Source organism: Vicugna pacos, chromosome 26 (assembly GCF_048564905.1).
Source record: "Vicugna pacos chromosome 26, VicPac4, whole genome shotgun sequence".
NCBI classification, from domain to species: domain Eukaryota; kingdom Metazoa; phylum Chordata; class Mammalia; order Artiodactyla; family Camelidae; genus Vicugna; species Vicugna pacos.
Window position 1 is genome coordinate 1,530,672 of NC_133012.1, and position 26,048 is coordinate 1,556,719.

A 26,048-nucleotide genomic window follows, 5' to 3' on the forward strand; every position below is an offset into this window, starting at 1 on the left:
ACCAACCCAGTGACCCCAGTGCGGGGAAGGTGGCTAGAGAGGCAGGGACCAGGGTATGCAGCACATTGAAGTCACTGTTCAAGGTCTTATCCTGAGAAGAATGTGAAGTCATTGAGATAGTTTAACAGGGATATGATCAGAATTTTCTCTGAAAAAGCTTAGCCTTGGTATCACTTAGTATGAGAAATAAATATGGGTCAATTAAGACAAAAAATTGACAAGTCATAGAAGTTTAAAAGGATTGTATATTTTTGAATATTTATTTGAGAAAAATCTGGCTTTTACATTCAAATAAGGAATACAAGTGAATTGAGCATAGGATTTTTTATTTATCAGTGCTCTTAAAAGTTGTTCTTTTTTGACATTTGATATAGTGGAAATGTTTTAAATATATAGATTTTTGTTCATGTATGGATAATCTGTGTTGTTTTTAAACATGGATGTGTGTAATATGTGATTTTAGAGTTTTAAAATAAAATTTTTACCAGAGTATATCCATTAAGCTTTGTCCATCACTGTAAGGATGTTAGCTCTAATTCTTAGGGAAAAATTTTTTAAATCTGTTTTTATATATATATATAGTGGCTAACATTTCTAAATCTCAAACTCCAAATTTAACCCTTCCCACCTCTTTCCCACAGTAAGCATAAGATTGTTTACTATGTCTGTGAATTTCTGTTTTGTAGATGAGTTCATAGTGCCTTTTTTTCCTTTTTTTTTTTTTTAAGATTGCACATACGAATGATATCATATGGTATTTTTCTTTCTCTTTCTGGCTTATTTCACCTAGAATGATGATCCCTAGTTCCATCCGTGTTGCTGCAAATGGCATTATTCTGTTCTTTTTTTATGGCTGAGTGGTATTCCTGTTGTATAAATATTGTTATTTATAATATATATGCACATATGTGCACATACACGTTATGAAAGATAGAAGAACATATTCTGCTTATATTATTAAATTAACAATAATTAAGAATAATGTAAATAGAATATATATAACAATTTAACAGTAAGTACAAAAAAGTTAATTTAACCAAATGGAAAGATAGGGGAAACTAAGATGAGGTTAACTCCGTGTTTACACTTCCAAAAAAAGGAAATCTCATTGCTTTCAATTTAATCACTTGTAGTTTAAATTAGTATATTTACCCCAAAATACTATTTTGAAATTTGACAACTTGGAAAAAAAAATACGATGTGAAGACCTGTAGAATGACTTGGAAAATCAGATTGAGTCTTGTCTGTTGTATTGTAATCTATAATAAATGAAGAGATTAAAAAAACAGTCCAATATCTCTTTCAGAAGAAAAGAATTTAGTTTACCCAGACTCTTTACTTTGTCCATATCGAAGCGTTTATACATTGTTAAACAAAGTTTTCCATTATGTTGACTGATTCGGCATCTTAAGAATGTACCTCTCAGTAGATGTCAGCACAGTGGGATTTTAAAAAGCTGTTGTTTTGAGTGATGATCATCAAGGGAAAGAAACATGACATTTCTCGGAGAAGTATACCATTTCAGTAAAATGTAAGATTAGCTCCTGGTGGTGGAGAGAAATGCATAGTGACGTCAAACATATGAAATCCTTATAATGAGGTCTTGAATACTTGCTCATAGGGGAAAGAAAGAGATAAAGAGAGATTATTTCAAGGTATTTTATGTATTTAAGAGAAATGATGTTTCTCAGTGCTGTTGTAGTCCTCAAAACACAGTGAAGGTCACTGCAGTAGGAAATGTCTCTGCTGATTTAGATAAATGTGGCCTCACTCCAATAAATTCTGTTTTTCCTTTTGTCTGATTGAAAACCTACCACAGGTTTTTACTGTAGGTTGTCAGACAGAGCACAGATATTTCATAAACCATAGTGGGCACCAACTTTAGCCTTTAGGGCAGTTTACTTCATAATTTAAAATGCTTCCCCTCTCCCTTCTTTATGACAATTCACAATACAGATGTTCCTGTTTTGAAAAGCTAATGTTAATGATATCTCCCAAGCCATGTGCTGGTATTAGTACACAGATCTGAGGTAATAGATCATATTTCATGAATGAAGATGAATATGGAGATGTGCTCTGGATGAGTAATTTACAGTAAAAAAGGCACTCAGTAAATTGGCCTTTTAAAAACTCGATGACTCTCATGTTTAATTTATGCCTATGCTGTCTGCTTGCCATAATAAAATAAATAAGGAAAAGTCAGACATAAAAATCATGTAATGAAAAAAACTTTGAAACTTAAAAATTGTTTTTTTAGGATTACTCTAAACCAGACACTGTGAGATAAGTTTAAAATATACGCAGTCTTTAATTTGTATGAGAATCCTGTATGTGGGCTTACTGTTGTTACTATTTTTTAGACCAGGAGAATTTTCCCTAAGCCTCATGTCTAGTGAGTACCAAAGGGCGATTCAGACCTGGATGCAATAATTTCAGAGTCTATACTTCCAATCACTGTTCCACTGATAATTTGGATAAAATGTAAATGAAGAGATAAAATTAATAATAGAAAGTTGTAGGTAGAGGACTAAAGAAAGAAGGATACAATGATCAATAAAACTAAATTAAAAACACAGGAAACTATATTCAGTATCTTGTAGTAACTTGTGAAAAAGAATACAGAAATGAATATATGTATGTTTATGTATGACTGAAGCATTGTGCTGTATACCAGAAATTGACACAACATTGTAAACTGACTATACTTTAATAAAAATATATATTAAAAATTAAAAATGTAAAAATTAGAGAAAATGTAAAACCAGTATTTAGTGAAATATTTCATATTTAATAAAATATTTAATGAGTTAGTAATAATATTTAACTAAATATATTGCAACTCTGACCAAAAGCATTACGTTTTATTTGAACAAGATTACAAGAAAGGAAATAGACTGTTAAGAGAATAAAATTACATTAAAAGAAAAAAAGAAAACAGCGACATGAAGTGTAAACTTTAAGACACCGACCTAATTCAGGAGCAACAAAGATTGCACGGTGGTCAGGATTCCAGTTCTCTGCCTGGTTCCTTCATTCTCTCAGGCACATAGGCACTCCTTAATCTATTTTGGGTGTTTTCCTCACTGTAGGCACTAACATAGGCGCTGGAATTTCCCAGGTACACAAACCAGACCCAGTCCCCTCCCCTGATGGAGCTTACATTCCATTAGCCTTGTTGTTGATGATGAATACATTCCTAAGTAAAGTGTATGCCCTAAGTGCTTGGGGCGGGCAGTGCAGAGGAGGACGGGGGATGCTAGGAGACTGCAGCTTTAAATAAGGTGATCATGATCAGGGAAGACCTTACACAGAAGCTGGTACTTGAGGAAAGAACTGGAGAAAGTTTTTGCATATCTAGAAGAAAACTACTTCAATCAGAAAGGATTGGAGTGGTAAGTTCCCTGAGTTTACAGTGTGTTGAAAATCCTTCAAAGAAAGCAAACAGGCCTAATTAGTTTCCTGTAGCTGCTGTAGCAGGTCACCACGAATGTGGTGGCTTAAGACAACAGAAATTCATCTTTTCACAGTTTTGGAGGCCAGAACTTTGAAATAAAGGTGTTGTGCCAAACTTTCCCTGGTGACTGCAGGGGAGATACCATTTCTTGCTCCTCCAGATCCTGGTGGCTGTAGGTGTTGCTTGGTTTGTGGCTGTATCACTCCCATCTCCATCTCTGTCTTCGTATCATCTTTAGCTCTCTCAAAACTGCTTTTCTTTTATAAGGATACATATAATTGCATTTATGGCCACTCAGATAATCAAGGATAAGCAGATCCTCTAGTGACCCTTAATTTAATCATCTCTTTTGTCCTCTAAGGTAGAATTCACAAGTTCAGTTGATTTGAGATGAATACCCTTTGGTGGTGGTGGGTGGGGGACATTGCCTGCTGACTTCCCCAAGTCAGGCTCTTTTTCTACTAAAAAGGAGAGGGGGTGTGGTTGGTTGTTGCATACTTTTTGGTGCAGGAGTTCTTTGTTCTGGGAACCCTTTGCAGCTGTCCAAGTGGGTCAGGTCAGGGTGCCCCTGTAAAACCTCCAACAAAACAAAGGTGGTTTTCTATTCTGCAGCTTGTTACCTTTGTAGGAGTGCAGAAGTGCTGACATCCTTAAAGGTCAGAGCCCCAAGAATAGGCTCTCCTGTCTATTTCACGCTAAAGGCAACATTGTTCTATAAAAAGATGCAGAGCTGGCAAGACTAAGCCTAGAGAACAGGGCACAGGGTTAAAGGAAAAGGAACAGATCTAATATGGAGTCTTGGTTTGTTCTTTCCTCCTACAGTGCCTTTTGGTGAGAGGTAAGAGGATGTGTCTGGGTGGGTCCTCCTCTGCCCTAGGCTGGGGTTTGGGCAGGAGCCCTCCCAGGTTCACCGTAACTTGGGCCTGATCTCCCACAAAGTAGCAATTATAGGTGGTTAAAACGACCTGTCAAAGTCCCTTCAATTGCTGGTAAACTATATAGGGGGGAGGAGGGCAGGGGAAGTGTCACTGGCCAGTCAGCAGTCTCTGGGGATGCAAGGGACCAGTGTCGTGGCGGTTTCTAAGGTGGCCAGGCCAACACAGCTGCCTCCTTGGCTCTTCAGCTGTGGGCTCCTAATATGGACACTTAAATCTCCCGTCCCTCTTCCCTCTGTCCCAGAGCCTCATGCATATGGCCCACCTCCTGTCTATCCCCCTGTGCTCAGCCGCACTTCCCCCCTCCCCCCTGCAGGTCCGTGTGCCCAGTGCCTCCGCCCTACGGGTCCTGATCACCATCCGGGCCATCAACCACCTAAGGCCCACAGGCCAGTGATGGGCAACCAGGGACCACCCTGACCCGCCAGCTCAGACGAGGCATAGGGCACCAGGGTCAGGGCGCCGGGAATTGGAACCGCTTCCAGCCAGGCCACTGGAGCCCTGTGGTCTCTGAAACTAGCTGTACCGGATCCTGACACTGTATTGTACCCGCTGGGGGCCGTCCTATAGTGACCTGAGCCCGGACTTCCCTGCGCCACCTGAGGGTGAGAGGTGAGGAGGCGGTCAGCTCCGGGTTGGGGTGGACTTGAAGAGTGGGGGGATCCCGCGGTGAGGAGCAAGGGGCCGGTCGGGGTGGAATTGACCCAGCTGAGGGGTGACCGATCATTTCGGTATGTTGGTGGTCCTGTGGTGAGGCATGAGGGGTGAGCTTGGGGTGTGGGGGCCATAGCTTAGTACCTAGCGGGATGGAGAGTGGGGACGGGGACCTCGGTGTGAGGAGGAGGAGCCCTGTCTTGGGGGTATGGTGGGAGGCTGGGCCTGGCTAGGGGTGGGGGGGGCAGTAACGGGGTGGGGAGGGGAGGCGAGCAAGGGTAGTGGAGTTGAATGTGGTCTGACCCGGGGCGGGTGGTGGTTCTGGCTGGCTTCCGGGACCTGGTCGGTGCTGGAGTAGGGGCGTTAAGGATGGAGACCCGCCTAGTGTGGCCCCGCTCGGCCCGACTCACCAGGTCCTACACAGCAGGAGCCCCAGCCGGAGGGTGCGGGCTGCCGGAGGGAGGAGGAGGGGCGCGCCTGCGCGGACGCACAGACGCGCGGACGCGGGAGCCAACCCAGAGGTTGTGGAAGCCAAGTGGGAGTTGGATTCTCCTAGGCCAGCTCCCGAAGAAGAAGGCGGCCTGGGGAATGGGCTACCGCTTGTCGTCGCCTCCGCTGCTGCCGCCGGGCAGGTAAGGGGGCGCTGGTGGAGGCGTGCAGGTCGCGGAGCTGGCGGGTGAGGCCTGGGCGAGGCCCAGGCCGCGGCGCCTTTCAGGACCCTGAGGCGGGCGCCCCCCCCCCCCCTTAGTAGTCCCTGAACCCCGCGTCTGCGCTGCTTTTTGTATTTGGGTTTGGGAAAGCAGGGCATCCCTGTATTTGGGAGGGGGAAAGCCGCCGGTCGGCCCCGGAACACCTCGTACCGGCCCTTAGGTCATGGTCTGTTCCCGGGAGCCGGGTGCGGTGCGGTGCTGTCGCGGGGCCTCAGCGGCGGCCGCGATGGGACAGGCTGCCCCGTGCGAGTCCCTGAATTTGCTCCCTATTCCCCCACTGCTTGGGGCGGCCTTTGCTTGCCCATGTACGCGGGGTGCACGTTCACCGGTCAGCCTGCTCCTGGGAGGCCGACGCGTTGCTGTCAGGGTGCGGGGGTGGCGGCAGCATTAGCGGCAGCAGCGGGGAGAGGGGTGTGCTCCTGGGAGTCTGTCGATTTGCTCCCATCTCCCCCACGTCCTGTCTTGGGGACGGACTCTGCTGCCCCAGGTTCGCAGGACGCACGTTACAGGTCAGTCAGCTTCTGGGAGGCGGGCGCGGTGCGGTAGTGTGCAGGGGTGACTGCAGCGACAGCGAGAAATGGAAGCATATCCCCGCGCGCTAGCACGGGGTAGCCCCATTCCCGCCGCCGCCGCCGCCCCCGTCCCGACAGCACAGCGCCCGCCTTCCTGGAGCAGGCTGATCTGTAACCCGAGTCCCGCGAACCTGGGGCAGCAGAGACGGAGGCCTGAATAGGCTGCGGGGGAGTCTGAAGCTAATCCGCAGGCTCCTATACAGCAGGAGCCCCAGGCCGAGGGTCCGCGCTTCCAGCGGGAGGAGGAGGGGCGCGGACGCACAGACGCGTGGACGTGGAACCCACCCAGAGCGTAGGGAAGCTGAGCGGGAGCTGGGTGCTCTTTGGACCAGCTCCCGAGGAAGAAGGCGGCCTGGGGACTGGGCCGCCGCCTCCGGGCAGGTAAGGGGCGCTGGTGGGGGCGCGCAGGTCGGGGAGCCGGCGGGTGAGGCCTGCGGTGCGCAGTTTGGGAGGCGCACAGGTAGGGGTGCGCGGGTAAGGCCCGGCCGCGTGGCCCGTTAGGACCCTGAGGTGGGTGCGGGCCGCCGCCATGGTTCTTGGTGCCCCCTCCCCCGTTAGTAGTCTCTGAACCCGCGTCTTCGCTGCCGCTTGTGCCCGGGTTTGGGAAAGCAGTCCACCCGCGGGAGGTGGGAGGGTGCAGGACGGCCCCGGAGCACCTACCGGTCCTCAGGTTGTGGCCTGCTTCCGGGTGGCAGCTGCCATGCGTTTGCGGGGCCGCGATTGGGTGGGGGCTACCCTATGAAAGCCCCTGTATTTGTTCCCTATTCTCCCGCGTCCTGGGGCGGCCTCTGCTTCCCCATGTTTGCGGGGTGCACCTCTCGTGGTCAGCCTGCTCTTGGGAGGCGACGTGGTGCTGTTAGGGTGCGGGCGGTGACATCGGCGGCAGCGGCAGGGAAGGACGCCTGCCCTTTGTATCATGTTGATTTGTTCCCACTTTCCCCGTGTTCTGTCCTGGGGGCGGCCTCTGCTGCCGGAGGTTCGCGTGACCCAGGTTACAGGTCAGTGTGTTCCTGAGAGGCGGGCGTGGGTGCGGTCGTGTGCAAGCGAGGCGGCAGCAACAGAGGGAAATGGGAGCAGATCCCCGCGCCTCCCACTAGGGAGCCCAATGCCACAGCTGCTGCCTCCCCCTCGCCTTCCCCCTGACAGCACAGCGCCCGCCTTCCAGGAGCAGGCTGACCTGTACCCAAGTCCTGCGAACCTGGGGCGGCAGAGGCGGAGGCCAGGACAGGCCGCGGGGAATCTGAAGCAAATCCACAGGCTCGCACAGACAGCCCTAAACCCGTCTCTGCCGCCGCTGCCTGCCCTCCTCGGGGACGCAGGCTGACCTGGGGATGTGCCTGAGGCAGCAGAGGCCACCCCCTGGCCCTGCCGCCGGGGAGATGGGGGAAATCAACCCCCTCTCCTTGGGCAGCTCCCCTCTCACGCCGCTGCCCCAGGTTCGCAGGACACTTGTTTCCAGGTCAGCGGGCTGCCAGGAGGCAGAGGCAGGGGCAGTGCGGTTAGAGGGCGGCGGCGGGGAGGGGTGGTGTCCTCCCCCAGCAGGTGACTTGTTCCCATCTTTCCTGAGGGCGGCCTCTACGACCACAGGTTCAGGGGACATGTCTTAATGTCAGCCTTCTCTTGGGAGGAGGGCCCAGTGCAGTTGGGGCAGCGTCAGTGGTGGGCAAGGACTTTCCGAGGACCTGGCTCTAGCCCAGGATAACTTAACTCTCCTTTGTTCTCTTGCTTCCTCAGTTGGTGGCTGTAGCAGCTTTTCCATTATAGGTTATTTTCAGATATTGAACATAGGTTTCTGTGCTATACAGAAGAAACTTTCTTTAAATCGATTTTTATATATAGTGGCTAATATTTGTAAATCTCAAACTCCCAAATTTATCCCTCCCTGACCCCTTTCCCTGGTAACCATAAGATTTGTTACTAAATCTGTAAGTCTGTTTCTGTTTTGTAGATGAGTTCATAGTGTCTTTTTTTTTTTAGATTGCACATGAGTGATATGGTATTTTTCTTTCTCTTTCTGGTTCACTTCACTTAGAATGATGATCTCTAGGTCCATTCGTGTTGCAAATGACATTGTTTTATCCTTTTCTATGGCAGAGTATTATTCCATTGTATAAATATACCACAACTTCTTTATCCAGTCATTTGTTGCTTCATTTAGGTTGCTTCCATGTGTTGGCTATTGTACATAGTGGTGCTGTGAATACTGGGGTGCAGGTGTTTTTTTTTTGCATTGGAGTTCCCTCTAGATTTATACCCAGAAGTGGGATTGTTGGATCATAGGGTAAGTATTTTAAGTTTTTTGAGGAATTTTCCCTAACAGTTACACCAAACTACATTGCCACCAGCAGTGTAAGAGGGTTCCCTTTTCTTTACACCATCTGCAGCATTTATCTTCATGAACTTTTGAGTGATGGCCATTCTGACTGGTGTGAGCTGATACCTCATTGTAGTTTTGACTTACGTTTCTCTGATAATTAGTGATATTGAGCATTTTTTACGTACCTATGGGCCATTTGTAGTCTTCACTGGAGAAATGCTTGTTTAGATCTGCCCATTTTTGGATTGGGTTGGTGGTTTTTTGTTATTAAGTTTTATGAGCTGTTTATGTATCCTGGAAATTAAGCCTTTGTCAGTTGAATTATTTACAGGTATTTTCTCCCATTCTGTAGGTTGTTTTGTTTTGCTTATGGTTTCTGTTGCTGTGCAAAAGCTTGTAAGTTCACTTAGGTCCTATTTGTTTATTTTTGCTTTTATTTCTGTTGCTTGGGCGGATTGCCCTAGGAGAACATTGCTGAGATGTATGTCAGGTAATGTTTTGCCTATGTTTTCTTCTAAAGTCTTAGCCATTTTGAATTAATTTTTGTATATAGTGTGAAGGAATATTCTAATTTCATTGATTTACATGTAGCTGTCCAGTTTTCCCTACACCATTTGCTGAAGAGACTGTCTTTACTCCATTGTATATTCTTGCCTCCTTTGTCAAAGATTGACCAGAAATTTTTGGGTTTATTTCTGGGCTCTCTATTCTGTTCCGTTGATCCATATGTCTGTTATTGTATCAATACCATGCTGTTTTGACTGCAGCTCTGTCGTATTGTCTGCAATCTGGGAGGGTTATTCCTCTAGCTTCATTCTTTTCCTTCTGTAATGCTTTGGTAATTCTGGGTCTTTTGTGATTCCAAGTAAATTTTAGGATAATTTGTCATAATTCTGTGAAAAATGTCCTGGGTAAGTTGATGGGGAATCACATTAAATCTGTAGATTGGTTTGGGCAGTGTGGCCATTTGAACAATATTAATTCTTCCAAGGCAAGAACATGGGATATCTTTCCATTTTTTAGTTCCTCTTTAATTTCCTCACTCACTGTTTTGTAGGTCTCTGCATATGTCTTTCACTTCCTTGGTCAGATTTATTCCTAAGTATTTTATGTTTTTGGATGCAGTTTTAAAAGGGATTATTCCTTTCATGTAAAGAAATGCCACTCATTTCTGTATGTTGATGTTGGATCCTGCTACCTTGCTGAATTCTTTCCTTAGCGCTTAGTTTTTGTGCGGAGCCTTTAGGGTTTTCTGTGTATAGTACTATGTCATCCGCATATGACAATTTTACCTCTTTTCTTCCAACTTGGGTCACTTTTCTTTTTGTTGTCTAATTGCTATACTAGGACTTTTGCTACTGTATTGAATATAGCTGGTGAGAGTGGGCATCCTTGTTCGAGATTTGAGCAGAAAGGCTTTCAGCTTTTTACTGTCCAGTATTATGCTGGCCATAAGTTTGTTATAAATAGTTTTTACTATGTTGAAATAATGTTCCCTCTGTACCCACTTTGGTAAGACCATGGGCTCAGTGCAGTCAGGGGGTTGGGAGGATGGTAGCAGCAGTGGCGGGAGGAAGGGGGCTGCCCCTTTTGAACCAGTCACTTGCTCCCATCTCCCCTGTGGCCTGGCCTAGGGATGGCCTCTGCTGCCCCAGTTTCGCTGTCAGCAGGTCCCCAGATCAGCAAGCTCTCAGGAGGCAGGCGTGGTGTAGTCAGGGAGCAGGGGGCAGCTGAGGGAGAGTGCCTGCCTTCAAGGAGCTGGCCTCTTTGCTCCAGTCTGCCTTGTGGCCTGGCTTGGAGGTGGCCTCTGCTGCCTCAGGTCGCAGGACACACATGCTCCAGTCTGCCTGCTCCTGGGAGGTGGGCAGGGTGCAGGGGGCAACCTGACGGCTACCAGCTGACCATATCTCACCAGCCTCCAGTAAGCAAACTAGAAAATGTGTGTCCTGCCCCTGGGGGCAGCAAAGGCTGCCTGCAAGCCAGGTGTGGGGGAGACAGGAGCCTGGGGCAAATCCACCAGCTCTCTAGGGCAGCCCCTCTCCCCCTGCCATTAGCTCTATATTCTTGCTTGATTTAAACATCTTATCAATCTAGTGTATGTGTAATGATATAATGTTTCATTACATTTTAAATTTACATGTCCTTAATTACTAATGAGATTGGTATCCTAGTTATATTTGTTGGCCGTTTAACTTTCCTTTCTGTGATGTGCTTTTTCAAGTCTTCTGCCCATTTTTCTGGTGGAATGTCTCTTGTCCTCATTGATCTGTAGGAGGTCTTTATGTACCTGGATGTGAAGTCTTTTTGTGACTGATACCTGTTGCAAATATCTTCTCTGTGGCTTTTTTCTGTGGTTCTTTTTAATAAAAGCTTTTTTCTTTTTCTGAAGTAGTCAGAATAATTTTTTGTTTCCATATCAAAGAAGTTCTCCTTTATTATGTAGAAGTTTTCTTTTTTTTTTTAATTTTTCATCTTTAAATCTTAGATCCATCTGAAAGCAGTTTTTGTATATAGTGTGAGGTGGAGGTCCATGTTATTTTTAAAAATGTGGATGCCCGGTTCTCCTAGCAGCAGTTGTGATGAAATGTTGCCTTTCCCCATGCCCAGCATTGCGGCCTTACCATGAGTGTATCAAGGGTCTACATGCTTGGTCTCTTTACAGGCGCTCTTCTGTTTGATTGAGCTTTGTCTCTACATCAGTACCACACTGTCCTAAATATTGTTGCTTTATTAGAAGTCTTGATAGCTTCAGGAGAGTATTGGCTATTCTTGACCTTTGATACTTCCAAACACATTTTGGAATCAACTTGCCCCCCCAGAAACTGTTTTAACCTTACAGTTCTGATAGGGATTGCATTGAATCTGTCATTCAATTTCAATTTCAACTGACATCTTTACATTGTGAGTCTTCTATTTAATGACCACTTGGCATAACCCTTTATTCAGTTATCGTTCTATAAAGTTTTATAATTTTCTCTGTAGAGATTTTCACCTCTAGATGGTTAGATTTACTGTCACAACTTTACATTTTTTTATCGCAATTGTGCTATTGTTAATATTTAAAAATTTTATTTCTAACATGCAGTATTTACAATTTTTTTTATGGAAGTCTTCTATTTTTTGTATGCTAACAGTTTTTCTCAAAAGTAAATTTTATTACCTTTTCTCCCTTATTGTATTTTCATTGTAAATTTTATGGATATTAAACCAGCCTTGAACTCTATGGATAACTGTAACTTGATCCTAATGTAGTATCTTTTTTATACATCTTGGATTTTGTTTTTATTTAGATGTTCGCATCAGTGTTCATGATTAAGGTTGATCTGTAATTTTCCTTTTCTTATCTTATGTTGGATTTAGTATCAAAGTTTTGTTAGCCTTATACAATGAGCTGAAGTAGTTTCTTCTTTTCAATTTTTTATAAGAGATTTAATGTTGGAAATACTCCTTCCTTACATGATTGCAAGGACTTAACAGTGAAGCTGTTTGGGCCTAGAGTGTTCCATATGGGAAGATTTTTGACTATTCAGTTTCTTTAGTGGTTAAAAATCAATGCAGGTTTTCCATGTCTTACATCAGTTTAGTAATTTATATTTTTCTAGGAATTTACCCATTTTGTTTAGATTTTCAAGTTCTCAACAAATTAATTCATAATAGTTTCTTTTCAATGTCTGAAGATAGTAGTGACATTTGTTTTTCATTTGTGATGTTACCTTCTCTGTTTTGAGGTGATTGCGTAAAAGTGGTGTAAACTACACTTATTTCTGTCAGCTAATTCTTATCTACAAAATTACTATTTATATCATAAATTTTGCAGCCACAATAACTTGTCATATTTTTATTTGACAATATAATATGTTGATCTGTAGCCAATCTTTGCATGTTAGCAATAGAACATGCAATTGGAAAGATGGAATAGGGTCATAGAAACCAAGTATGAAGAGAGTTTCGAGAAGAAAAGGAGAGCCAGTGGTATCTAGGGAAGTTCAAGGGGAGGGCAGGTTGAAAGTCTTCGATTTGACAGAAATAGGCCTTACGTAGAATGGTCCATCTCTTCGAGTTACAACCTTAAGTTAGTTTCTTAAGACACTTCTGATTTCATAGTTCATAGTCTACCAGGCATCAGAAGTAAAATTTCAGAATTCTTAGAGAAATCACAACTATATTCTTTTTTTATTTCACTGAGTTACTACTTCAATATCAAAGGTGAAATTCCCTGAGGGGAATTTGGGGAGATGATGTTTCCTTTTCATCCTGTAGATGTCATCGCCTGAATCCTGAATGTTCAGTGCTTTCATTTTCTAAGAATTCTGAATTATGTTTTATATTAAAATCTGATTTTTTGAATGGTACTTTTAAAATTTTGCTTATTTGCAATATGCCTTTTATTAGAATTGAGGCCTTTTTTATTGAAGTCTCCTGAAAGGCAGTGCAGAAGCTCATGAAAATTTTGAAGTAAGTGCTCATGCTGCACATCTTGTGGAAATTGTATTTAAATTTAGCATTAAAGATCATTTTATCTTTGTCTTTCATTCCAGGAACTTGTGTCCCTGAAGCCTGGTAAGGCTGCAGTGCTGGTTGCCACTCACTTTTCTGAACAGACTGAAACAGTCATTAAAAAACTTCAGGTAAATTTTACAGAATATATTGGGAAGGAACATCTAGTGGGGAGAGTTTTTGAACCTGCACTTAAGAACTTTTGATTGTGATAATTTCTTCAGTTGATAGTTCCTTTTAATAGCAGTTTCTACGTGTGTGTGTGTGTGTGTGTGTGTGTATTTGGGAGCAGTTGTGGATCTGAGTCTGGACATGAGGGTGCTCATCTTTGTGCATAAGAAATACTAACATCACAGAGAAATTTTTGGAGCTATAGCCTGCACTCACCCTGGACATCGTTACCACAGAGCACCCCCCCCCCAGTACCTTCTGCTGTAGTAGCTGCAACGGTATTCTTTTTGGGTTTCACGTTATTTGTTCAGACTTCCGTCATCCTCAGAAAGGGTTAATGATAACTAGAATTTTTCTTGGAAACCCTTCCCTAGAATACAGCTGTGTTAATGGTGAGTAGTGAGAGGCCCAGGTGGAAGCAGCTAGCGTTCCCCTCGTCACCACCACGGCAGTGCTGGGAGAGAGGGCTGTGCTCGCTACCATTATGGCCACGAGTGACAGGGACACGTAGCACAACCCAGGGTCCCCACATGGCAGTCAAGTAGTAGGGGACACGTACACAAGATGGAAACCACGGCATGAGTGGGAGGCAGCTGGCATAAGGGACAGAGATACGGAGTTCATTCATTCACACAGTTGATTTTGCACTACTGTGGCCCCCCATGCACCACAGTATGGTCGGCTCTGGAGGGCACAGATAAGTGTACAGTGTTTTCTTTAACTTTTTCATGTGGAGCAGAGAAGCATTTACGTAAGCACAGTACAGTGTTAAAAGCTCTACACCAGACACGGTAAAAAAGTGCTGCAGGAACAAGAGGACAGAGGGATAGACCGTGTGAGAGAGTCAGACAGGACTTCCCAGGTATGCGTGACCTGGGCTTAAATAATTGGTGTCAGTTTCTAGGCAGAGAATTGGGAAGGGGTTCTAGATGAAGGGTCCTGGGTGTGTAGAGACTTAAAGGCACAAAGCAACACGCATATTGAGAGGATGACATTGTGGGGACGATAGTAGAAGATTCAGCTATAAATGGTATGTCAGGGGGATGAGTTAGAAGTACAGAGACTGGAAAATAGGGTTTGGGGTCTTACAGTGAACAAATTAATATGTAAAGCTAAGAAATAATATACTGAATCATCTGTATATTGGAGAATTGCTCAAGTATTTTAGGCAAGGGAACAATACCATTAGATTCATTTTATAGAAAATTAACCCTGTAGTGTGAGTATGACTTAGGGCGCCGGCACTGAATATTGTTACTGAAGATTGTTTTTCCATATCAAGTGAGAAAGAATATGATTTAGAATGTCTCTGATGTAATTAGCAATTTTACCTGGCCAAAAAGTGGTCTTGGTTTTAAGGTAACATACTTTTTACCTGTAGCCTTAATTATGGATGTGATAACATAATGTTGCTCTCTTGTCTTTTGTTTTCAGAGAAGGTCTCCATGTAAATCAAGAATTGCTGCAAATATCTCCATGTGTCACAGAGCCGTTCTCTGAGCCGTTGTGTCCATTTAGCCCCAACTGGGTTACAGAGATGCTGCCAGACCTGGAGTGCTGCGGCCTGGAAGTAACCATTCCGGTAAGACCAATGGTGTAGAGGAGGCAAGAGTCCACTTTCCTTAATCATTCACCATTGTATAAATGAGCAGAGGGAGACTCGTATATTAAATGACCTGCCTGCGTTCATACCTGGTAGGTGCTAGCACCTGAGATTAAAGCCAGACAGTCTGACTCCATGGTGCATGGGCTCCATTGCTGTGATAAAGTTCTCCATTTATTCCAGTAAAATCAGAAACAGCATGTGTCCATCATTGTTATTAATCAAGGTTCACAGGCATTCTAGTCAACTTGATAAATGTAGAAAAAGGAATACCATAAAAATGCTGAAAGGAAAAAACACGCTCTTACTTGCAGGCACTGATGTTAGATGCTCCTGTTGTGCCGGGACTTACAGGCTGAATGGCAGCTCAGGAGCCTTAGCACATGCGTTGCCTGGATCCTCTTTCCTCCTTTTCTCCTGTTTCCAAATGAAAATGAATGTGTGTTCAAATGAATGTGGGAGGGGGTCGAAGGAAGGGAAGCATCCTGGCAGGAGCTCAGGTGGGAGGCTGAAGGGGGCACCTGAGGGGCCCTGTGAAAGGCAGCAGGGTGGGTGGGGGCAGAGAGGAGGCAGTTGAATGTCAAAGTCACAGCCAGAGACCAAGATCTGACCCCACCCTCATCCCCCAAAGAACCAGTCACTCGTGCTGTCAGGAAGTAGAGATAGGAGGGTTCTCTGCACTCACATGGGCTTAGGTTGAGAGGGTGGGGCTGCAGGGAGGCTGGGGGATGGCTGGAATGAACTTTCTCCTCTGCTTCCCTGTCCTGCATCCCCTTTTGGCTGGGTTTGCATATATCCTTCCCTGAAAGATGGGGTTGGAGAGGGGTGAGGTCAGAGAGGCCCAGAGTGGGGATGATCTCTATGGCCACCATGGGGCTTGCAGGCAGGCCCGGAGCCCTGGGGGCCATGACACTGTGTCCATCCAAATGGGCACAACCGAGGCCCTTGTGGCCTGCGACCCTGGAAGGGGCAGCCCACTGCTCCCACCCACGCCTAGACTGAGGAGACTGTGCCCAGACCCCTGGCTCCCTGCTCCTGTGGACACAGTAGCAGGTGGCAAACAGACAGGTACAGAGAGCAGTTGCCTGGGAGCAAGGCCGAGGCCTGTGTCAGGGCCCCAAGCCCTGGGTGGGTGCTGCACCCAGCATGCCTGAGTCTGAGATTCCCCACGGGGCTCACAGTCCTCTCTTCTGCTTTCTCTTCCAGCCTCTGCTGGCAGCCCCAGGTCGGTGTCAGGGCCCTGGATGTTAGGAGCCACTGCTGCCCCTTCGGTCTCCTGAGCCCTCTCTTTCTCCTGCCTCTGCTCAGAGCCCCTGCACTCTGGCCCCAGCCTGGCCTGACCCCACTCACTGCCGGACCTTCGTATGTCAGGGCCTGGCCCGTTCCTGCCTGCCCAGCCTGTGAAACCCTGGCGGCCCCATGAGCTAGGATGATGGGTCAGGCAGCTGCCCTGGGTGCCCTCTGGATCTTCCTTCTGCTGCGGCTGCTGCCGGGGCTCGAGGCGCGTGTCACTGTGGAGGCAGATGTGGGGCTGAGCCGTGAACTGCGCTGCTGCAGGACAAGTTCTTGTCAGCCGCTGAGTTCCCTGCCAATGCCTTGTGCTGCTCCTGGACCCTGTGCAACCCGGACACGTGCTGCTACATGCTCTCCGTGAAGGTGGCCAAGGCAGCCAAGCCCGCATCTGCATCTACCAGGTTGATTCCTTCCTGGATTCCACGTGCACCTACCTGGGCCTGGAGAGCTTTGGTGCTGAGGCTCTGCGACCCCTCAAGCCAGCAAGCAGTTCCACCCCAGCGACAAATTCTCCATGAAACACCTGGTCATGGGCAGTCACGACCCCAGTGACGTGGCTGATGGCCCTGAGAAGTGCCTCAGCAGTCTGATCCAGGACCGGGGCCGGGATGCGCTCCAGGTGAGTGACAGTTGGGGAGAGACCCTGGGGGCAGTACCCTGGGCAGAGGGATTGGGGAGAGGGCCTCCTCTGCAGGGTTGCCCTGGCCACCATTCCCTAAGGGCTCCCTCGGGGAAGCCAGATGCACAGAGAAATGTTCTCTGCAGGCTCACTGAGAGGACAGGGACCTGGGGTGCTTGCATGTGGCCCCCAGGGCTGGGCGTGGTGCAGCACACTGGGAGGTGCTTGCTGAATGTGCAGGGAAGGATGGGTCTGATTTCTCCCAGGATGAGGGAGTTTTTCATTTCTGGCTGGGGGAAGTTCCCTCCTGTTCAGCAGGTAGGACGATTCTAATGGGTTAGCAGGCTGCTGTGGCCTGTGGCAGGGTCTGCAGGGGCCTCCTGGGACATGGGAGAGAAAAATAAGAGTGGGCTGTCGGGAGGTGTGGTCAGGAGATGCAGTTTGGGGGTTGCACTTGGTGTGGCCGCACAAATCCTTACCCAGCAACTGGTTAGTTACCTATTTCCTGGGAGGTTCTGGTGCCAGGGACGAGGAGCAGTGAAGAGGCACAAGCAAAGTCCTTTGTGTCTTGAGCTGCTTTTCAGGTCAGGGGAGGGAGGAGGCACTAACAGCCAAACATAAGATGAGGTTGGTGGGGGGAGGTGGGGTCCCTGCTTTTGGGGCTGTGTGTCACCCGGAGTTAGGGGCTCACTTGGTCAGGGAGCCGTGTTCAAGATTCTGGGAGAGGAGTGGGGAAGCCTTGTGGGCTTTGGCGACTAAGGCGGGGAATGCATGTGTGCTGGGTGGGAACCCGCTGGGAGGGGCTGGGGCACAGTCCACCTTCTTACAGTTGGGTTTCCTTGGTGAGCGGGGCACTGCACAGGAGGGCACGATCAGTGGGCTGGGACACTGGGCCGGGCTCCATGGCAGCAGGGCAGGCAGGGGGCCTTGCAGGCACTTGGAGGGGAGCCCTCCTTGCAGGAAGCCCAGGGAGTCACGGGAGGCTGGGGCCGCAGCCAGGGCAGGGAGGGTGGCAGAGGCCAGGCTGGGCTGGGCTTTCATGCCAGCAGGTCATGGCAGGGCCAGCTGATGAGGTCCAGGGCTCTTGTCTCTCCTGAGCTCGTGGGGCTGATGGATTCCACAAACTAGCATCTGTAGAGGCACCAAACAAGCTACATGGGGTTACAGGGGAAGCCAGCTATCCTGACCTGATTTTGTTCATAGCCCCAAAGCTGAGGATCAGGAGTGGAGCAAAGAGGTGGCCAGAGCCCTGGGAAGAGGGGGAAGGTGTGGTGTCCAGGAAACCAACAACAACAAAAAAGACCCATCTTTCAGGGCCTCCAGTGCTGGGGCTGGAGACCGGGAGGGCAGATCTTCGGGCTGGGCAAGGTGCAGGTCAGCTCCCCCCACCTCCCTAGGCAGCATGCTGGTAGTACTGGTCCTCGGCAGGTGGGGGAGGCGGTGAATGCAGCAGAGTACGGAGGGCTCTTCTGAGGAGCAGAGATGCAGGGCATTGGCGGGTTTGGCAGGTGGGAGGGTGCAGGAGCTGTCCGTGCTGACCACCCTGGCACCTGCCTAGCTCTGCCCCTAGATCAGCCAGAAGAGGGAGAACGGGCCAGTTCCTTGGTGTTCAGCCTCATAGTGGGACTGCCTTCTGGCCAGCAGAGCCTCCCCCAATGCCCAGGGCATGGAGCGGTTCAAGTTCTAGAGGATGGTCCCCGCTGTGGAGTTCCAGGGCTCCAAGGAACCCTGTTTTAGAACTTCATGGATGGGCTCTTCTGGGCTGTTCTCTGTCCCCAAAAGCAGTTGAAATCTCTGTCCAGAGCCTCAGTCCTATGGCTGCCTGATGGGGCTTTGCCCTAACCTGCCCCTAAACTCCCTCTGCACTGGTACCTCCCACGTCCTCAGGGTCCAGGCCAGAAACGCCCCCGCCATGCCCAACAGCCCAGCTGGGGCTGAGGTTATGTCTTCTGTGTCCTGAGCATCCTCCCCCTGCTTCCTTCCTCCCGAAGGCCTGCTCCCCTGTGCTGCCAGGGCGGGCTTTCCAAGGGGCAGTTCTGATTCGGGTGCTGTCCTGCTTCTAATGCTCACTGCCACCTCTTGTCCTCTGTCCAGGACGGGGTGGGCCTGGCTCCCCTGACACGTGTTGAAGGAGAGGAGTGAGCTGGTGCAGATGAGGCCGGCCCACAGGGATGCCAGGAGGGCCTCGAGTCGGTCCGGCTCCCATAGACCCTGGGATAGCAGCAGAATTCAGATCGGTTTGTCTGGCCTGGGGCAGTGCCAGGCCATGCAGAGGGCAGGGACTTGTGCAACAGACCTGGGCTCAGATCCTGGGAGTCCCCACCAGGATGGCTCGTCTATGGCCCCCATGTACCCATCTGCAAAGTGGAGCTGTGGCAGGTGCCCCCAGGATTGCTGCTGTGGGGACCCAGCGCCTGGAACACGATGGAGCCCAGTGGTGGTCCCCTCCGTCCGTGAGCCCTGCTCTTCTCTCCAGGCCCGCGAGTGCACAGCATGGTGGAGGCAGCCCTGCCCTCACCTGCCTCCACCACCTTCTCACCCCCAGCACACAATCTGAGCGTCTACTCCAGGTTGCACCTGGTTCCCAGACAGGTGGGCTGTGGGGTGGGCTGCCAGGGGCTGGGATAAGGAGGGAAGAGTGTGGGTCCAGCCTGGGTCATCTGAGAGTGTACAGGCCCCTCAGGGAAAAGTGCTCAGTTTGAAATGGTCTTGACCCCTGCTCAGTGGGGACAGGACAGAGTGAAGCGGCTGTCACTCAGAGTGGTGTTGGGGGCGGCACTGGACTGTGATGAGGCTTTCTGCTGGGGTTCTCCAGGACATCAGAGAGGGTCTGTTCCCGGGCTGGGGCCCTGGGTTGGGGGCTGGCGGCTGCATTAGGTCCCAAGGTGAGTGCAGGGGAGCCTGTGCTGCAGCTGGGGCTGAGGCTCAGGTGAGATTTCAGGTCCCACTGCCACCCTGCCGTCAGGCCGAGCGGGCACCCTCCCAGGTGTGCAATTGGCCGTGGGACCTTGGTGTCCGGTCTCTGTCCCCAAACTTTGATTAGGAAACCAGAGCAGGTGTCTGTACCCACCACCAAGACTGTCCCCGGAATGGTCCAGAGGCAAGGCAAGAGAACGGGCTTCCCAGTGGTAGGGGCCAAGTGCAGGTGTGCCCAGCACTGCTTGGAGGGGCAGCATCAGGAGATGGCAAGTTGCATCCTCAGAGGAATGAACATTTGCCACTGAAGAGCCCCCACAGGGCTGCCTGGTGCCCCAGCATCCCCAACGAGCCTTTCTCCCTCTGGGGTCCTCTCCTGCCTTAGCTCTGGGTAAACCGGCAGGTCCAGCTCTGACCCTTGTGCTGCGTGCGTGAAGCCTCACTCCCACCTTGCAGATGGGGACACCAAGGCTGGGAGGTGAGGGACAAGCCCGAGCCCACACAGCCATGAGAGGGGCAGCCGAGTCCAGCCGTCCTGGCCTGGTTCGCTCAGTGCTGGAGGCCGCCCGCGCCCCCGCTCTTGCCATGCCTATAGACCTGTCAGGATGGACGCCAGGAGGGGACTGCAGAGCAGGGACCGACCTTGTGTCACTGGCCACCTGGGCCCAGGCAACCAGAAGGAAGAAATTCCTGTGGGCAGGAGGCCAGTGTGTGCATGGTCCGCAGAGCGGAGGTGCCAACACTAGGAGGCCGGGCCAGCTCTGGGGCACAGACTGCAGTCTCCATCCTCTGCCCACTGGCCTCGCTGCTGTGTGGGGCAGTGACCAGCTGGGGGCTTCGGGAAGGGTAGGAAAACTGAGGCTTGGAAGCAGAAGGAACTTCCCAGGGTTCACATGGGGGCGAGTCCAGGAAAGGCGGTGCTGCCTTCCTGAGGCCAGGACAGCTCTGCTGCATCCCCGCTCACCTGGGCCAGGAGCTAACTTCGTCCACTGGGTGTGAGTAGGTGGCACACAGCCAGCACCCTCTCCTGGAGTAGGGCAGGTGACCCCAGGGTCATGAGATTAGGGTCAGTCTTGGGGTTTCAGGTGTGGGTACTCCTGCCTCCTGACTGTGACCTTGTCTGAGCCTCGGTTTCCTCACCATGAAATGGAGGGAGGGCAACCTTGCCGACCTGGCCAAGGCAGGATGCAGGGGTCAGTCCAGGCAGAAGCCTGGACCTAGTGGCTGCAGGAGAATCTGGGTGGTGGGTATAGGAGGAGGGGAGCTTCTTGTCAGTAGCACAGGTGGGAGTCTGAAGGGGACACCTGATGGGATCTGTGACAGGCAACAGGATGGGTGGGGGCCAAGAGGAGGCAGTTGGATGTCAAAGTCACAGCCAGAGACCTGGGATCTGACCCTCCTTTCATCCCCCAATGAGTAGGTCAATTATTATGTGAGGAAGGATGAGAGGGGAGTCTGCAGCCACATGGGCTGAGGTTCAGAGAGTCAGGCTACAGGGAGGCTATGGGATGGCTGGAATGACCTTGTCTCCTCTGTCCCCCTGTCCTGCATCCCCTCTGGCTGGGTTACAGATCCTTCCCTGAAAGATGGGGTTGGGGAGGGGTAAGTTCAGAGAGGCCACAGAGTCCCAGAATGGGAATGACCCCCATGGTGACCATGGGGATTGCAGGCAGGCCCAGGGCAGAGGGCCCATGCCAGTTTGTCTGTCCAGATGGGCACAGCTGAGGACCATGTGACCTGCGGCCCTGGCAGGGACTGCCCACTACTCCCACCCAGGCCTAGGTGGGAGAGGATGTGCCCGGGACCCTGGCTTCCTGCCCTCCTGCCCCTACAGGTGAACACACTGGGAAGTGAGAGACAGGTGCATAGAGCAGGTGCTTGAGAGCAGGTCCGAGGCCTGTATGAGGGCCCCAAGCTCAGGGTGGGCACAGCCCCCAACATGCTCGAGTCTCAGCCTCCCCACAGGGCTGACAGTCCTCTCCTGCTTTCTCTTCCAGCCGCTGCTGGCAACCCCAGGCTGCCGCCCCATCCCCAGATGTTAGGAGCCGCTGTTGCCTCCTTGGTCTTCTGAAGCCCTCTCCTCTTCCTGCCTCTGCTCAGAGCCCTGTTATCTGTCCCTAGCCCAGCTTGGCCGTACTCGCCACCGGACCTAGGCATGTCAAGGCCTGGCCTACGCCTGCCTGCCCAGCCAGCAAAATCCTGGCGGCCTCTCCAGGTAGGATGAGGGGCCAGGCCGCTGCCCTGTGCGCCCTATGAATTTTTGATCCGCTGCTGCTGCTGGGTCATCAGTTATGTGTGGCCTCGGGGCTGGACATACATCCTGGGGCAGGCCCGTGCCTCATGCTGGTTCAGGGCAAGTTCTTCAGGTTCTTCTTGGCGGCCGTGGAGTTCCCTGCCAGCACCTCTCACTGCACCTGGACCCTGTGCAACCCGGACCCATGCCGCTACAGGCTGTATGTGAAGGTGGCCAAGGTGCCCACCTGCAGCAGCCCTGTCAGCATCCGCATCTACCAGTTGGAATCCTTCTTGGAGTCCACGCCCGGCTACCTGGACCTGGAGAGCTGTGATGAGATGCTGAGGCTCTGCGACCCCTTGGGGCCCCTGGCCTTCCTGTAGGCCAGCAAGCAGTTTTTGCAGATGAAGGGACAGCAGCTGCTGCTGGACGATGACCCTGGGTCCCAGGGTGGGCCCCTCCCACCCCAGCAAGAGCTCCGTTGACTACCTGGTCGTAGGCAACCATAACCCCAGCGAGGTGGCTGGTGGCTCTGTGCACTGTCTCACCAGCCTGACCCAGGATGGGACGGGGATGCGCTCCAGGTGAGTCACCAGTGGGGAGACACTTAGGGGACAGCCCTCTGGGCAGAGGGCAGGGGGGAGAGGGTGTCCTCTTCAGGCCTGCCCTGGCCACCCGTCCCTGAGGGCTCCCTCAGGGAAGCAAGTTGCACTGTGAGAATAGGGACCTAGGGTGCTTGTCTTTGGCCCCCAGGCCGGGTGTGGTGGCAGCACACTGGGAGGGGCTTGCTGAGTGTTCAGGGAAGGATGAGTCTGGTTTTTCCCAGAATGAGGGAGTTTTTCATTCCTGGCAGGGGGAAGGTCCCTCCTGTTTTGCAGGTAGGACGATTCTGATGGGCCAGCAGGCTGCTGTGGCCTGTGGCAGGGTCTGCAGGGGCCTCTTGGGACATGGGAGGGAAAAATGAGGCGATTCGGCGGTCGGGATGTGTGGTCAGGAGATGCAGTTTGGGGGTTGCATGTGTTGTGGCTGCACAAATCCTTATCCTACTGCTAGTTACCCAACTCCTGGGAGGTGTTCTGGTGCCAGGGAAGAGGAGCAGTGAAGAGGCACAAGGGAAGTCCTTTGTGTCCTGGTGCTGCCTTCCACGGTGGGGGAGGGAGGAGGCGCTAACACCCAAACAGAAGCAGCGGGTGTCAGGTGTGGGTTGTGGGGGTCCCTGGTGTCGGGGCTGTGTGTCATCTGGAGTCGCCCTGAGTTGGTCGGGGGGGGGTCTGTGTTTAAGATTTTGGAAGAAGTGCGGGCAAGCCCTATGGCCATCAGAGGGAAAGGCGGGTGTACTCATGCGCTGGGTGGGTCCTAGCAGGTATGGGCTTGGGCACAGTCCACCGTCTTAGCAGTTAGATGTCATTGGTGAGAGGGAGGGGAACCTGTGCAGGAGGGCATGATCAGTGGACTGGGACCCCGGACGGGCCTCCGTGGCAGCAGGGCAGGTTGGGAGCGTGCAGACACTTGGCAGGGATCCCCCATTTGCAGGAAGCTCAGGATGTTGTGGGAGGCTGGGGCCTTAGCCAGGGCAGGGAGGACAGCAGGAGCCAGTCTGGGCTGGGTGTTCCTGCCGGCAGGTCATCATGGGGCCAGGTGACATGGTCCAGGGCCCAGGGCCCTTGGCCTCTCCTCAGCCAGTGGCACTGAGGGATTCCACAGAATAGCACCTGTGGAGGCACAAAATAAGCTAAGTGGGGTTACAAAGGAAGCCTGTTATCCTGGACCTGTTTCTATTGATAGCATCCAGGCTGAGGACCCCAGATTAGAAACGTGTTGAAGCAGTGAGTTGCTGGAGAGGATCAGGAGAGGATCAGGAGATGAGCGAAGAGGTGGCCAGAGCCCTGGGACGAGGGTGCAGTGAGGCATCCAGGAAACATCAGACAATCCCGACCTTGCATCCGTGCATCAGGGCCCCCAGTGCTGGGGTGGGAGGCCTGAGGGCAGATCTTCGGGCTGGGCAAGACTGAGGTCACTGCTGCCTTGGCTGGGGCAGATCCTCTCCTTCCCCCAAGGTGTTGTGTGCACACGAGGTGTGTGTGTAAATGTGTGCAGTGCATGGGGCACGTGTGTGCACGTGGTCACACCTGCCCCCTTCCAGCATGTCAGTATGTGCGTGTGTGCACTGCATTCTTCTGTGCATGTGTGTGAGGGTGGGAGGTACTCGAGTTCACCATGAGTGTGTGTGAAGGCCGATTTCAGCATTTGTGACAAAGCGTGTGTCGAGGCTGTGTGGCAGGGCTGGTGGCCTTGGGGGAAGACAGCTCGCAGGGACTATGAGCTGGGGCTGCCATGTTGTGAAGCGGGGAGCTTGGCTGCAGGACAGGACACGGTCACCTGGGCCCAGGGGAAGTTCAGACCCCCCCATGCGCGTGCCTGGGACTCTGAAGGCCTTGATGCTCTGAGACCTTGGGAGTAAACATCACCTTGGTGGTGGTGACCACAACCGCGTCTAAGTGTCTCCTTGTGCAGGAAGCACCGCCTGTCAACCAGTTTACACCCCCCAGCAGCCCAGGGATGGCTCCTCAGAGAGGCAGCCGCCAGCACAGGGCCTTTGCACAGGCTGTTCCCTGGGGTTTAACACTGTCACCCACACACCTACAGGGTCCCTTCCCTCAGGTTGCTCGTGCCCTGGCCATCCTGACCCCCTGACCATGCTGCTTGAAGTGGCAGCAGCCCAAGCCACACTGTCACTGCACCCCATGTCTTTTTCCCATCCCACATGGCATCACCTGTGAACACTGGATAATTCCTGTGTCCTTTTTCTCTGTCCTGCCACAATGTATGCCCCTCCCAAATAGGTCAGAGGAGTTTACCTTGCTGGCTGATGAAACCTGGCACACAGGAGGCCTGGATTAATACTTACGTAGTGGAATGAGATACAGAGAAGTTAAGGCAGCAGCCAGGGTTGCACAGCTTGCAAGGGGGAGACAAAGGGCAGAACCAGCTCTTGTCACCTGGTGGTCCCGCCTGGGGTGTCTCCTGCTCAGCACTCTGCTGGGAGTGGGGTGTATGTGTGTACACGTGTGTGTCAGGGTGGGGTGGTATGCAGACCAGAGAGGTCCAGCAGTCATTCAGAAGACACACAGATGAGACAGGCAGGTGCTTGCCCCAAATCTTGCTGGCTGAGCCTGTGCCAGGGAGCTTCACCCCTCACACTGGTTAGGGGAGGCTGGGTCACATGTGTCCCTCCATCCCCAGCGCAGCTGCGAGCGAGCAGGAGGCCCGGGCCAACACGTAGCCCGTTTTTAGCCCTGTGCCTCTGTCCTGTCAAAATGCCACATGGCTACATCACGCATCTGGCTGGGAAGTGTTTGTTGGGCCTGAGCAACTGTCCCCTGTAATCTACCTCTGTCCCTGCCTGGCTGCACCTCTGCAGCTGCTCTCCTGCTCTCCTGGCCTCTTAGCTCTGTGTCCCTCTCCCTCTCATGGTAGTCTTCTCTGCGTTTTCCTGCCTCTGGACAGATGGCCCAAGTCAGGACCCATGGGGGCTAGGGTGGAGGGGACTGGGGACTGGGTGGGGGAATTCAGAGAGCTGTCCTGTCCCCTGTGGTCCTCATTTGCACATCCATGTACTGGGCTGAGGAGGAACTCCATGCCCCAGGACACGCCCTAACTTCACAGGTCGTGGAGCACGGCCTGGATGCCTGGGGAACCGGCCTGGTGGGCGAGGACAGGGCAGGAATGGACAGGGGCTGACCCACTGCCTCTGCTGCCTCACCTGCTGGGCTGGGGAGAGCTCTGCCCAGGAAGCAGGAAGGCCTAGCAGGATGCGGGCCTCTCCCAGGGCCCTCATCCCGGCCGACTGAGGCCCCATGGGCCAGAGAGGCCATAGCCTGCAGGCTGGGGCGCCAGGGTGGGAAGGAGGCTGGGAGCCCCCTGACCATGTGCCCTGTCTCCTGGGTGGCCAAGGCTGCCTGGCTGCCGTTAATTTGCTCAATTTATCAGGTAATGAGATGAAAGTGAGGCTTCCAGACAGAGGGGGCGTTGAGCCGGGGGAGAATGGCTGCTTCCTTCTGGGCCTGGAGGGGC

At 51.3% G+C, this 26,048-nt stretch overlaps 1 protein-coding gene across 1 annotated transcript in view; it reads left to right on the top strand.

Moving 5' to 3' along the window:
• The first annotated feature begins 5,543 nt into the window (after nt 1-5,543).
• LOC102525084 (arylamine N-acetyltransferase 1) overlaps nt 5,544-26,048 on the top strand; it is a 133,024-nt gene continuing 112,519 nt past the window's right edge. Inside the window, exons 1-5 of the transcript XR_012064344.1 lie at nt 5,544-5,675; nt 13,181-13,270; nt 14,745-14,892; nt 16,120-16,825; nt 21,739-22,558. The gene's annotated coding sequence lies outside the window, so the exon portion shown is untranslated. The remainder of the gene's footprint in view (nt 5,676-13,180; nt 13,271-14,744; nt 14,893-16,119; nt 16,826-21,738; nt 22,559-26,048) is intronic.